Genomic DNA, 13,161 nt, shown 5'->3' with positions numbered 1-13,161 from the left:
TAAACTGAATTACATGCATATAGCACTTTGACCTTCCAGCACACGTAATCAGAGGATAGATACACCTACATTAGTTGAAAGGGACATAAGGTAAAAGGTACAAAGTATCATGGTAATTTCTTGCTCGAGGGGCATGTTATTATTTGGACAGGGATGGGGAAAAGACTCAGTTGGTTTTACATGTGTAAAATAGGATGTGGATTCTTTGTTAAAAGATACTTTCTTTCTACCTGGATTATAAATCCCTACCCAGATAGTTTATAGATTTTCGCATATTCCCCAGCCCATAGCAGACTGGAAACAAATCCCATGGCTTTGAAAGGCGACTGAAAGTAAATGTGTGGCCTAAATGAATGACCCACTGGACTAATCAAGCAGATTTTTGTTTACTTAAGGAAAGGAGCTACGGGAAAGAAATTTCAAAGATCAGAAAATTATAAAAAGAAAAAAAAAGAATCCTGAATAGAGGCCCCTGGCAATAGAGAAAGGGCAGATCAGAGAAGGAATAGGATCCTCAGAGCAAGCCCGATTGATAGAAAATGACGTCACCTCCAAAAAGGAGGACAGTGCGTTAGATGGGTGGAGGTGAGATTCTTTCGATGCTGTGAAGCGCCCTGACCCTCGCTCCACAGTCTGCCCCCTGTTAGAGCTTTTATCTCAGGGATCCCAGCTCCTTTGTGATGTGATGAACTGGGACACGTAGCTTCATCACGCTCACTGTCCTGGGAACGGGGCCTTGTCCTCTCTCCTGTACTCAGGGTTCTTTCCCTTGCTTCAGGAAAGATCTGTCCAGCTTAAAAGCGGAGCGCTGATTACAAGGGAAAAAAGTGGAAATTTGCCATCAAGTGGCTGTCTCATCATTGAATTCCAAACACTGGGTTTTTGAGGAATTTACTGCAACAGATGTTTTTTTGAGCGCCTGCACTGTGCCAGGCACTGTTGTAGACATGGGGTACACACTGGTGAACAAAACATGCAAAATAATGGCCTCTGGAAGGATGGATTTGAACAGATGCTCTTCAAAGAATCAGAAATGGACTCTTGTTCGGCTCAGACTTCAGGTCATCGCCACTCCTCGTGTCGCGAATCTGCACCGCCTCTCGTGGCCCGTGTCTTTGTCCTTGAATCTTCAGTCGGGGTCCCTGAAGGGGCTGCCCAGGCCTGCCTCGAACCCTGAGGCCCAGGTGCTGACTCACCTTTCCGAGGCTGGCGTCCCAGGTAAATAAAACATTTTAGTAGGATGGGTAATTCCAGATGGTCCTCTTTGAGAAGGCCATGTCTGTTTACATCCTCTAGGCTCCACCCCTCACCTTCATAAAAATCGTAACAATTACGAAGCGTGCTGACTGCCAGATGATAATGGCATTGTTGGTTACTTAGACTCTGGAATGCTCCATTTCCATCTTCATGTATTTTAGGGAACTGCTTTTCTACCTTTGAAGCCTCATCATTTTCCCCTCGGTCCAGGTGCCACGTTCTCAGCTGTGGCACAGGGTGACGAGTGAGGATCCTAAGGTCTAAGGGCTTGGGTCTACATGGGTCACTGCCTTGTCTGGCTCAGTGGGGTGGGTGTATTAGTCTTACCGGGCTGTCATAACAGAGCACAGACTGGCTGGCTTACGCAACAGACATTTCTCACAATTCTGGAGGCTAAAGTCTGAGATCAAGGTCCCCACGGTTGGTTCCTTCCGAGGTCTTTCCTCGACTTGTACATGCCACCTTCTCCCTGTGTCCTCATGTGGTATCTGGTCCAGGTTTCTTTTTCTTTTTTTAATTCCTTTTTATTAAAAAAAAAATTTTTTTTAATTTTATTTTTTAATATATGAAATTTACTGTCAAATTGGTTTCCATACAACACCCAGTGCTCATCCCAAAAGGTGCCCTCCTCAATACCCATCACCTACCCTGCCCTCCCTCCCACCCTAAAAAAATTTTTTTAACGTTCATTTATTTGGGGGGGAGGACAGAGCGTGAGAGGGGGAGGGGCAGAGAGAGCAGGAGACACAGATCCGAAGCAGGCTCCAGGCTCTGAGCTGTCAGCACAGAACCCGACGAGAATGGACTCCCGAGGTCATGACCTGAGCTGAAGTCAGACGCTTAACCGACTGAGCCACCAAGGCGCCCAATATATATGTATATTTAATAATAGTTAATATTTATGCATATATCGTATGTATATTCAGCAAACAAGTGAGTTCCCTTTTACCTTGCAGGTCCCCAAGACCACCCTCAGGTATGCTAATTTGCTAAGAAGACTCGGAACTCAGAAAGCCTTTTATACTCAAGGTTACATTTATGATAGAAAGAATAGAGATTAAAACAGCCAAGGAAAAGCCACAGCGTGACTTGGGGGGCGGCTGTGTGTCCGTGCACCCCTGGAGAGGCTGGAGACTGAAGGCGGACATGCGTGTGTCCTGCCCAGCTGATTGAGCCCCCACACGGAGCAGACATCAAGGCTCGGGAGTTTTCTGTTGGCAGTTTCCCCTGCCTTCTGTCGCAGGTGCATGCTGAGGAAGTAACACTGCCCGTGGCTCCATTGTGGGAGGTCATCTGGAAGCTCCATGTCTGGGACTTTGCTGTGCTCTGCCCTTTGCGCCACTTTTCTTGGCTCATGTTAACCTGTATCCTTTAACTATCATAAGCTGTAACAGCTTTCAGTGAGCTCTGAGTCCCGCTAGCAAATTATCATGGTCTTTCGGAATATTCTGCCCAGCTGCAGTAGCTCTGCTGCATTTTGGGTAATTTCTAGTTCACTAATTATCCCTTCAGTGCCTCTAATATGCTTTCAACCTGTGGGGGTGTTTCTTTTTTTCAGATATACTGTTCCTCAATTCTGCCTACCTGTCTCTTTATAGTTCCTGTTCCTTAGACGTTTTAAAATACTCCTGGCGACATTTTAAAAAGATGTTTATTTATTTATTCTGAGAGGGGGTGCAGAGAGAGAATCCCAAGCAGGCCCCACACTGTTGGCGCAGAGCCTGATGTGGGGGCTTGAACCCACGAACCGGGAGATCACGACCTGAGCTGAAACCAAGAGTCAGAGGCTTAACTGACTGGGCCACCCAGGTGCCCTACCTTGCAACACTTTTTAAAAATTCCTTAGAACATTTTAAACACACTTATTAAACATGACATATCTTGTAATTTTGGCATCTCTTGTCTCCACATGGTTAATTCAGATCCACCAAGTCTGGGAAGGCCCTTGATAAGTTTTATTAATCTTGTTTTATTAATCTTGATTAATCTTGTTTTATTAATCTTAATATCAAGATTAATGTTTGGCAAGTGTATAATGTTTGGCAAGTAAGTACTCCCATGTATATGATTCTTGGTTGGCAAGAGAATGTCATATCTACTTATTACAGAAATTTCTGATTTGTCAAATAAATGGACTATTGAATGTATAAATGCAGAATATCCCAATAGTATTTTCCTTCTACAGACTGATTTAAAATAGTTTTTAATGTTTATTTATTTTTGAGAGAGAGACAGAGTGTGAGCAGGGAAGGGGCAGAGAGAGGGAGACATAGAATCCAAAGTGGCCTCCAGGCTCTGAGCTGTTAGCACAGAGCCTGATGTGGGGCTCAAACTCACAAACCGTGAATCATGACCTGAGCCAAAGTCGGATGCTTAACCGACTGAGCCACCCAGGTGCCCCTACAAAGTGGTTTTTAAAAAACTGCTTGTGGAGCTCCTGAATGGATCAGTTGGTTAAGTGTCTGACTTTGGCTCAGGTCATAATCTCACAGTTCATGGGTTCGAGCCCTGCGTCTGGAGGGGCAGAGAGAGAGAAAGACACAGAATCGGAAGCAGGCTCCGGGTTCCGAGCTGTCAGCCTAGAGCCTGACATGGGGCTCGAACCCACGAACTATGAGATCATGACCTGAGCTGAAGTCATATGCTTACCCAACTGAGCCACCCAGGCACTCCAAGAAAAAATAAAATCTTAAAAAAATAACAAATAAAAGGGAAACACTTCTATTAAACAGGACCATGTTATTACAGGAGTTACTGACACTGGAGGATGTGACCATGGACTTCATGTGGGAGGAGTGGCAGCTCCTGGCCCCCACCCAGAAGAACCTGCCGGGACGTGATGTTGGAGGACTACAGGAACCTGGTGTCAGTGGGTGAGGACAGCCCCCCTGTCATTCAGAGACTCCCCATCAGTGGCCTTTCCTCTGTCAGCTGCTTAACACTTCAGAGTATCTGCAGTGCTTTCCAGTGGTAGATTCTCGGGTCCTTCTCTGGCTTCAGACAAGAGTGCGTAACATGTCCGCTCCTGTGAGAGAAGAACCCCTGCCGTGCAGATGCGAAAACTGCCTCAGCCCCTCACGTGTAGCGTCCTCCCATCCCGACACACCCCAGCCCATCTCCAAGTGTCCTGTCTCTCCCATGGGCAGGGCATCAAGCCAACAAACCAGACGCGCTCTCCAAGCTGAACGAGGGGAAGAACCGTGGGCGAAAGAAGAGGAAGTCCGCAGTGGAACCAGTCCAGGTGAGCAAGTGACAACAGCAAGGTGAATGGCTGAGGAGGTCACATTCTCACGAGCCAGGGAAGGTTCCAGGGCTGTGAGAGTGTCTGAGTATGTCTAAACAGCTGCCCTCATATCCTTCCCTGATGAGAGCTTCTTTGTAGGAGTCGATAGGAAAATATGCCCCTTTTCTTCTTCCGAGAGCCAACCCCTGTTTATTTTATGTACATCTTAATTTTTTTAAAAGATTTTATTATTATTATTTTTAATGTTTTATTTATTTTTGAGAGACAGAGACAGAGACAGAGTACAAGCAGGGGAGGGGCAGAGAGAGAGGGAGAAGCAGGCTCCAGGCTCTGAGCTGTCAGCACAGAGCCTGACGTGGGGCTTGAACTTGTGAACTGTGAGATCATGACCTGAGCCGAAATGGGACACTTAACTGGCTGAGCCACCCAGGCGCCCCTAAGATTTTATTTTTAAGTAATCTCTACATCCAATGTGGGGCTCAAAATTATGACCCTGAGATCAAGAGTCACATGATGTACCGACTGAGCCAGCCGGGCATTCCCATCTTGATTTTTGTCATTGTTTGCTTAGTTCTCTTCTTCCTACAGTTCTCAAGTCTTTTTTGTCCATTGTTGCAGTGTCTCTAACTACTTCTTCCACACTTCCATTGCTATGAAATTCCACCTTCTAAGTGTTACTCCAAACGTAGCTCTTTGAATTCAAAATAGTCTTCCAATTGGTTCATGTAACTGCCCCATTGCAAACTAGTGATTTCCCTTCCCAGCATTCAGCCTCGCTTTGGATGCTGTGTCCACACTGTAATCTGATCTCTGTGTTTCCATGGCTTCTTAGCTTCTTGTTCTAGACTAAATGTTTGTGTCCTCTCGAGATTCAGGTGTTGAAATCCTAATCCCCAAGGTGATGGTGTTATGAGATGTGGCCTTTGAGAGGTGATTAGGTCATGACGGTCCTGCCCTTTCTGCCATATTAGGTTGTAACTAGAAGGTACTGCCCACGAGGAAGCAGGCCTCACCAGACACCCAATCTGCTGGTACCCTGATCTGGGACTTCCCAGCCTCCAAAAATATGAAATACATTTCTGTCGGTTTTTGTTCTAGCAACCTGAATGAACTAATGAGACACTTCTCTTTCCCCACTCAGAAGTTGTCCAAAGATTCTGTTTTCCATTTCTTGTTCTGTTCTCCTGTCCTTAAACTTTCCCTTTAATTTGTGAGTTAAGCTTTTATTTTCAACAGAGACTCCTAAGTTCACAGAAACTCCTGAATGAATTCAGACTTTTTAGTAAGGAACTAAAATCACTTTCTCTAGAAGAAAATTTCTTCCACCTTCCTCTTTTTTTTCCCTTAAGTTTAGTGTCTTCTAACGGTTTAGAAAAATGAGTACTGTAGAAGGTTAAGAATGGGGGGCACCTGGGTGGCTTAGTTAAGCATCTGACTTCAGCTCAGGTCATGATCTCATGGTTTGTAGATTTGAGCCCCACTTCCGGCTCTGTGCTGACAGGTGGGAGCCTGGAGCCTGCTTTGGGTTCTGTATCTCCCTCTCCTCTGCTCCTCCCCTGCTTACACTCTGTTTCTCTCTCTCTTAAATATAAAAGAAGAAAGAAAGAGCAATGGAAATTAAGAAAGAGGTGGTGAGGTTGGAAGATCTAAGAGAGGCTGGTTCTCCAAAAACAGAACAAAAATGTCTTTCAGGAAAGTAAGAGCCATAAACGTCGTCGGGAGTTGCTGATTCAGCAAGAAAGATATAAACTAAGGGACAGGGATATGATCTTAGTGTTGTCTTCCCATTCATATAAGTGTGTGTGTGTGTGTGTGTGTGTGTGTGTGTGTGCGCGCGTGTGTGTATTGCTGCACTTTGAATTCTCTTTTCATGAAATGGTCTCTGACTGCTTGTTTTCCTTCTATGAATTCTCTTAGTGCTTTGTGCCCACAGCACTGAAACTCAGCCTTGAAAACATCGTATCTATTTTTCAAACATTTCTTAAATCCAAGGCTTTTGTTGGAGACCATGTGTATAATGCATGCATCCAGGCCTTTCTCTCTCAGCCTGGTTGATTAGAAAATCTGTATGCAATACAGGTTTTGAACACATAGTATTGTTGCTAGAATTCAAGGTTGAGGTTACATGTCAAAATGATTAGCAAAGGTGTGATACTGTGGAAATCTAGAGGAAATAGAACCTACAGTTACATAGAGAGCCTGGGGAATAACGCCACGATATGTGGGCGCATACCTTGATTTTAAATAAAGAAGGTAATGAAGGGCAAAGAAGAGAGGCATAAATAGTAAGAAATCTGCAAGGCCATGGCCAAGACTGCCACAGAGCAGCCTGAAGCCTCGCAGAGGCCAGTGTCAGAGGGTATTTGTGGGGGCAGCACTGGAATGGAAACAGGTAAATGGGGTGATCAAGGCAATGTTAACTTTTTTATTTTATTTTATTTTTATTTATTTATTTTTTCAAAAATTTTTTTTAATGTTTATTTATTTTTGAGACAGAGAGAGACAGAGCATGAACGGGGGAGGGTCAGACAGAGAGGGAGACACAGAATCCGGAGCAGGCTCCAGGCTCTGAGCTGTCAGCACAGAGCCCGACGCGGGGCTCGAACTCACAGACCATGAGATCATGACCTGAGCGAAGTCGGGACGCCCAACCGACTGAGCCACCCAGGCGCCCCAACTTTTTTATTTTTAAGTTTATTTATTTGAGAGAGAGAAAGCACGAGTTGGGGAGGGATGGGGGCGGGGTGGGAGAGAGAGAATCCCAAGCAGGCTCCACATCATCAGTGGAGAGCCCGATGCGGGACCCGAACTCACAAACTGTGAGATCACGACCTGAGCCGAAGTCGGACGCTTAACCGACCGAGCCCCCCAGGCACCCCAAGGCGATATTAACTTTTATTGCCAGGCTGACTGTTTAGACTTTAGGTATTGGTAATTGAACTAGTTGAGGTAGCATGATGAATGGTAGGGGTTTTTTGTTGTTTTGTTTTTTCAGGTCTGGGTTGTCTTAATTTCTACCTGGTGGCAGCTGTGTAGCAATAATAAGGAAGGGCCTGAGGCTGTGGGAAAAACAACGTACCAGTGGCCCGAGTCTTGGTTCAGAAGGAGGCAAGTGGTCCTAAAGGCTGCTTAACTGAGGCCAACATGGAGACAGAAATGCAGAATTATGGAAGAAGACGCAGTCCATTGCAAGATGAGGGATCAGTGCCTTAGGGGTGTCAAAATGGGAGGAAATCAGATGTGACATCTGTACAGGTACAGCTTGCAGAGTGCGACGGAAGGTGATGGTCTTCTTCCGTATGGAAGCAATCTGTCCCTGGAGAAGTCTGCGTGTCCACCTGTCTGGTGGAATTTCCTGGATGGTCATTCTCTCTCACCTTTGCCCCTTTCTTCAAGAACGTGCCCCAGCTAGACTAAAAGTTGGGAGTGTGGAGATAAGATTCTGTCCCTAAATGTATGGCCAGGGTGATGGTGCTCTGAAGAATGAAGAAAGGGGTAAATTTTAGAAAGCGGACGACCACCCAAGAGTATCACAGAAATGTCAAACTCAAACACTGAGGGTCCAACATTCTGAATTGCCTGAGATGTTTGTTTATAACAAGCATCTGCTTCTGCCCTTGACCACCATAGTCCGTTTGCTTCCTTTGGTGGGACTCTTCTAAACCGGAAGTCTGAATGTTTGAGCAACTAACATCTTGGTCCTTTGCCTCAACTTTGTTTCAGTCTTTGCGCTCTGAACACGACCTCAGCTTTTATCCTTTGTCCTTAAAAATTTACATACGGATATTTTCCATATCGCTGTGTCCACTCAGGCCAGTTCTCAACATTTTTCTATCCAACTGGGTACTGGCACCTTGCCGTCTAATAAAAATCAAAATGTTTATATGCTTCGGAAAGTCCACTTATTTCCCCCACATTCTGAACCTCAGTAACATCCACCCTCTTGAAAGTTTCCACCTACCTCTTGACTCCAGCAAAATATTTAGGAGTGAACCTTAATGCTTCATGTGCTTTCCCCTCCCATTTTGAGCTCAGTGGTAAGGCTTGTCTTACTCCACAGTGTATCCTCATTTCCTCCACCTCTCTTCATCTCCTTTGCTTCTTCTAACCACTTCTCATAATTTGCAGCTGTCTCCCTTTTTTCTTTTTTTTTGATATTGATTTTTGAGAGAGAGACAGAGCATGAGCGGGGGAGGGGCAGAGAGAGAGGGAGACACAGAATCCAAAGCAGGCTGTCAGCACAGAGCCTGAGGCGGGGCTCGAACTCATGGACCGTGAGATCATGACCTGAGCTGAAGTCAGACACTTAACTGACTGAGTCACCCAGGCGCCCCTGCCTCCCATTTTTCTTTGCTCAGTGTATTTTCCGTACCTAGAATGTAAACTCAGAACAATACATTCACGTGTCCCCAACACCAGCACTGTGGCCAGTACCTACCAGGCATTTTATTAGGATTTGTGGAATGACTGAATGCAGCCCTTGTAACCTTGGATGAAGTTTTTTTTCCACCTGTGTTTTCTCTTCTAACAGTGGTTTTCTTATTTTCTGCTCTCTCTGCATGTTTTGCAAGATGCTATTTAGAAAGCAGCCAACTGTATAGTTATTCATTGTGAACTATCTAAACTTATTTGTATGCTTTTTGCTTTTGCCACTTGATTTTTGTGTGTTGTGTTTTTACCAGTGTTCAAGAAATAAGGGACATTAATAGAGACTCTTTTATACTGAGATCACGCAGTCAACACTAAAGATTGGCTAGTGCACACCTAGGCACTCATTGTTCTCTTCTTTCCTAGAAGCTGAAGTTGATGATCACCTACGGTGACACTTGCATGGCTGGAGATGCCTAAAGACAACTAAATGCGGAACAATGCTGTGAACATGATGCCTCTGAAAATATCGTCCATCTGGACCATCATTTTCCTTTAAGGCAAAATTAGGGAAAAACTCTGAAATCAAATTTAAATTCAGTCAGTTAAAGCAGAGGCTATGAAATAAAGAACTCCATGGAGTGTAGTGGAGATGAGAAATCCTTTCTCCTTACAAAGTATGAGCAAATTCATACTAAAATTGCCTGAAATTGGAAAACCCATCAGCACTAAGGCTCCCGTTTGTTCAGCATCAGAGGGCTCACAAAATTGGGGAATGCACGTATGCAGTGAATGTGGGGAATCCTTCATCAGGAAGTCTCAGCTCACTAAACGTGAGAGGATTCACCGGGGAGAGAAACCCCATGGATGCAGTACATATGGGAAGGCACATACCACAAAGTCCAGGCTCACTGGACACGAGAAAATTCACACAGGAGAGAAACCTATAGGTGAATATGGCAAAGCCTGTTATAGGAAGTCAGAAGTCATTATACACGAGAGAAATGGAAGAGGAGAAAACCCCATTGAGGCACTAAATGTGGCAGAGCCTTGCTCATTAAATGACATCTCATTTCAGAAAACTCATACCTGAGAGAAACCCTATGTATGATTGTGGAAAGGGCTTCACCCAGAAGATTAGTTTCATTGTACGTGAGTGAACTCATACTGGTGAGAAACCCTGTATATGTAGTGAATGTGGACCAGGCTTCATCCACAAGGTGAGCCTCTTACGACATCAGGGAGTTCATGCAAACAAGGCTTCCTTTGTATGTAGGGACTGTAGGAAATCCCGTCCTCAGGGGCACCTGGGTGGCTCAGTCAGTTAAGTGTCCAACTTCGGCTCAGGCATGATCTTGTGGTTCGTGAGTTGGAGCCCCGTGTTGGGCTCTGTGCTGACGGCTCCGAGCCTGGAGCCTGTTTCAGATTCTGTGTCTCCCTCTCTCCCGGCCCCTCCCCACTCACGATCTATCTCTCACTCTCTCTCTCTCTCAAAAATTAAAAAAAAAAGAAAATCCTGTCTTCAGAAGTCAGGTCTCATTAAACATCAGAAAACGCACACAGGAAAGAAACCTCATAAATGTAGTGAATGTGGGAAAACCATCAGGAAGCAACAGCTCATTATCCATTAAAGAACTACAGGAGAGAGATCTGTGAATGCACTGGGTGTGGGAAAGCTTTTGCCTACAAGTCTTGCCTTATTAAACAAACAAACAAACAAAAACCCCCCACACAAAGGAGAAACACGTAGATTTATAAAATTGGAAAACCCTTCCACAGGGTCACAGCTTCTTAGAAGTGAAGTCCTGTTAATTTGGTGACTGTGCAAATGCCTTCTGTCGCCACTCAGACATTATTAAATATCAGTGGGCTTCTAGCAAATAGGAACTTACCCCTTTTGGAACAGCCTCTAGCTAGGTTGCGCCCTCCAGTGTTGGCAGAAAATTTGCCCAGGGGAACAAAAATCTTACAAGTGTAGTCAATGTGACTGTGCCTTCAGTGGTCAATGATTTCTCACATTATGTCTCAAAAAACCTATGGGAAGGAAATGCAGAGTAGAAAAACAGTGAACAAAAAATTCCAGGCCATTATATAGTTGTGTATTTTGAGAGAAATATGAATGCAGAGACTGGGAAAGCCTGATAAATTTCATTCTCTATATTGTTGATAAAGAGACACAGTCTGATGTTAGTAACCTTGTCTTTTCTTTGTTTGCCTCTTTTGTTTCCTCCCCTATGTTCATTTGTTTCTTAAGTTCCACGAGTGACATCATAAGGTATTTGTCTTTTTCTGAGGTATTTTGCGTAACATAATACTCTCTAGCTTCCACATCAATTGCTCAGTTTCGTCAACTAATCTGGAATGCCTGGGATCATAAGTGAAACAAAACACTGCTGTGAGCATAAAGAGATAAGGTGGTATTTGGATATTGCTAGGAATGAAAATGTTTATAATATAGAGTTGGTTGATAGGAAAAAGCAGTCTTTGACTAGTGGAGTTTGGGGAACATATAAGATCTGTTCAGTTTCCCTAGGATAGTGTGGAGGATTAATTGAAAAGCGGTCGGTACTCCTTTCACAGATTTTCAGGACCTTATATTATGTAAAGTCACCTGAGAAACAGCCTTTCAATGAATTGCTGTTCATTCAGTGAATATTTGTGAAGTACCTGCTTTATACCTGGTATTATTCTACCAGCTAAGGACACAGAGGTGAACAAAATGTCTTTGCCCTCCTGGAATGAGTGTTAAGTTAGCTGAATTAGGGGCGCCTGGGTGGCTCAGTGGGTTAAGCGACCAACTTCAGCTCAGGTCAAGATCTCACCGTCTGTGAGTTCGAGCCCCACATCAGGCTCTGGGCTGACAGCTCAGAGCCTGGAACCTGGATTCTGTGTCTCCCTCTCCCTCTGCCCCTCCCCCACTCATACTCTGTCTCTCTCTGTCTCAAAAATAAGTAAAAACATTAAATTGGTTAAAATGAAATAGAAAAAAAAGAAAAAAAAGTTAGCTGAATTATATGTAAGTGGTGTATCTTCACGCTCCATCTAACATACTCAGGGTATGTAGTAAACTCCACATTAGGTGAAATGGGACGTGAAATAATTGGATCACGGGTTTTGTGCTTGGAATGATGTGGAGTTAGAATGATCCTAAGTACATTTTTCCCCAAGGAGAGTATTTGGGAGACAAGCGAAGGAGTCCTATTAATAATGTATAAGTAGGGGCGCCTGGGTGGCGCAGTCGGTTAAGCGTCCGACTTCAACCAGGTCGCGATCTCGCGGTCCGTGAGTTCGAGCCCCGCGTCAGGCTCTGGGCTGATGGCTTGGAGCCTGGAGCCTGTTTCCGATTCTGTGTCTCCCTCTCTCTCTGCCCCTCCCCCGTTCATGCTCTGTCTCTCTCTGTCCCCCCCCCAAAAAAAAAACAAAAAACAAAAACGTTGAAAAAAAAGAAAAAAAAATAATGTATAAGTAATTGATTAATGAATGGATAAAGATGTGATACACACACACACACACACACACACACACACACACACACACACACAAATGGAATGTTAGCCACCACAAAGAGTGGAATCTTGCATTTGCAATGATATGGATGGAGCTAGAGAGTATTACACTAAGTAAAATAAGTCAGAGAAAGACAAATACCTTATGATGTCACTAGTGGAATTTAGGAAACAAATGAACATAGGGGAGGAAAAAAAAAAGAGGCAAACCGAGAGGGAGGGTGGAGAGGGGTGGGTTAAACTGGTGATGGGGATTAAGGAGTGCGCTTGTGATGAGCACTGGGTCTTGTATTAAGTGATGAAGCACTAAATTCTACACTTGAAACTAGTATTACACTGTATGTTAATTAACTGGAATTTAAATTAAAACTCTTGGAAAGAGAAAAATAATGTATAAATAATCCAGGATACAAATACGTCTTTAGAAATGTCCATGTCTTTTCTCCCCACGTTGACTGTACATTCCTTGATAGTTTTGCACTGCTTCAGTACCACTAGCCACATGCGGCTATTTAAATGTAGATTAATTAAAGTTAAGTTAAACATGTATTTCCTTAATATCAAGAGTTCACATTCCAAGAATCAATAGTTCTAGGTGACTAGTGACTACCATGTCGGACAATACAGATGTATTACATGACAATTACATCATCACAGAACCGTCTATTGATTGGTGCTGCTTTATAGGGTCATACATTCTTTGTGACATAGAAGAAATAAAAGAATTAGATGTTGATTTGGAAGATGAAGGTGAATGGACTATAAAGAAAAAAGTTCTATCAGTGC

At 44.0% G+C, this 13,161-nt stretch overlaps 1 protein-coding gene across 1 annotated transcript in view; it reads left to right on the top strand.

Moving 5' to 3' along the window:
- Window positions 1-69: 69 nt before the first annotated feature.
- LOC122209090 (zinc finger protein 432-like) overlaps window positions 70-13,161 on the top strand; it is a 51,925-nt gene continuing 38,833 nt past the window's right edge. The window contains 3 exon segments of the mRNA XM_042920715.1: window positions 70-1,218; window positions 4,006-4,130; window positions 4,404-4,498. The gene's annotated coding sequence lies outside the window, so the exon portion shown is untranslated.

The sequence above is a fragment of the Panthera leo genome, chromosome E2 (assembly GCF_018350215.1).
Source record: "Panthera leo isolate Ple1 chromosome E2, P.leo_Ple1_pat1.1, whole genome shotgun sequence".
In the NCBI taxonomy this organism is placed as follows: domain Eukaryota; kingdom Metazoa; phylum Chordata; class Mammalia; order Carnivora; family Felidae; genus Panthera; species Panthera leo.
This window is presented reverse-complemented; position numbering and strand designations above follow the sequence as displayed.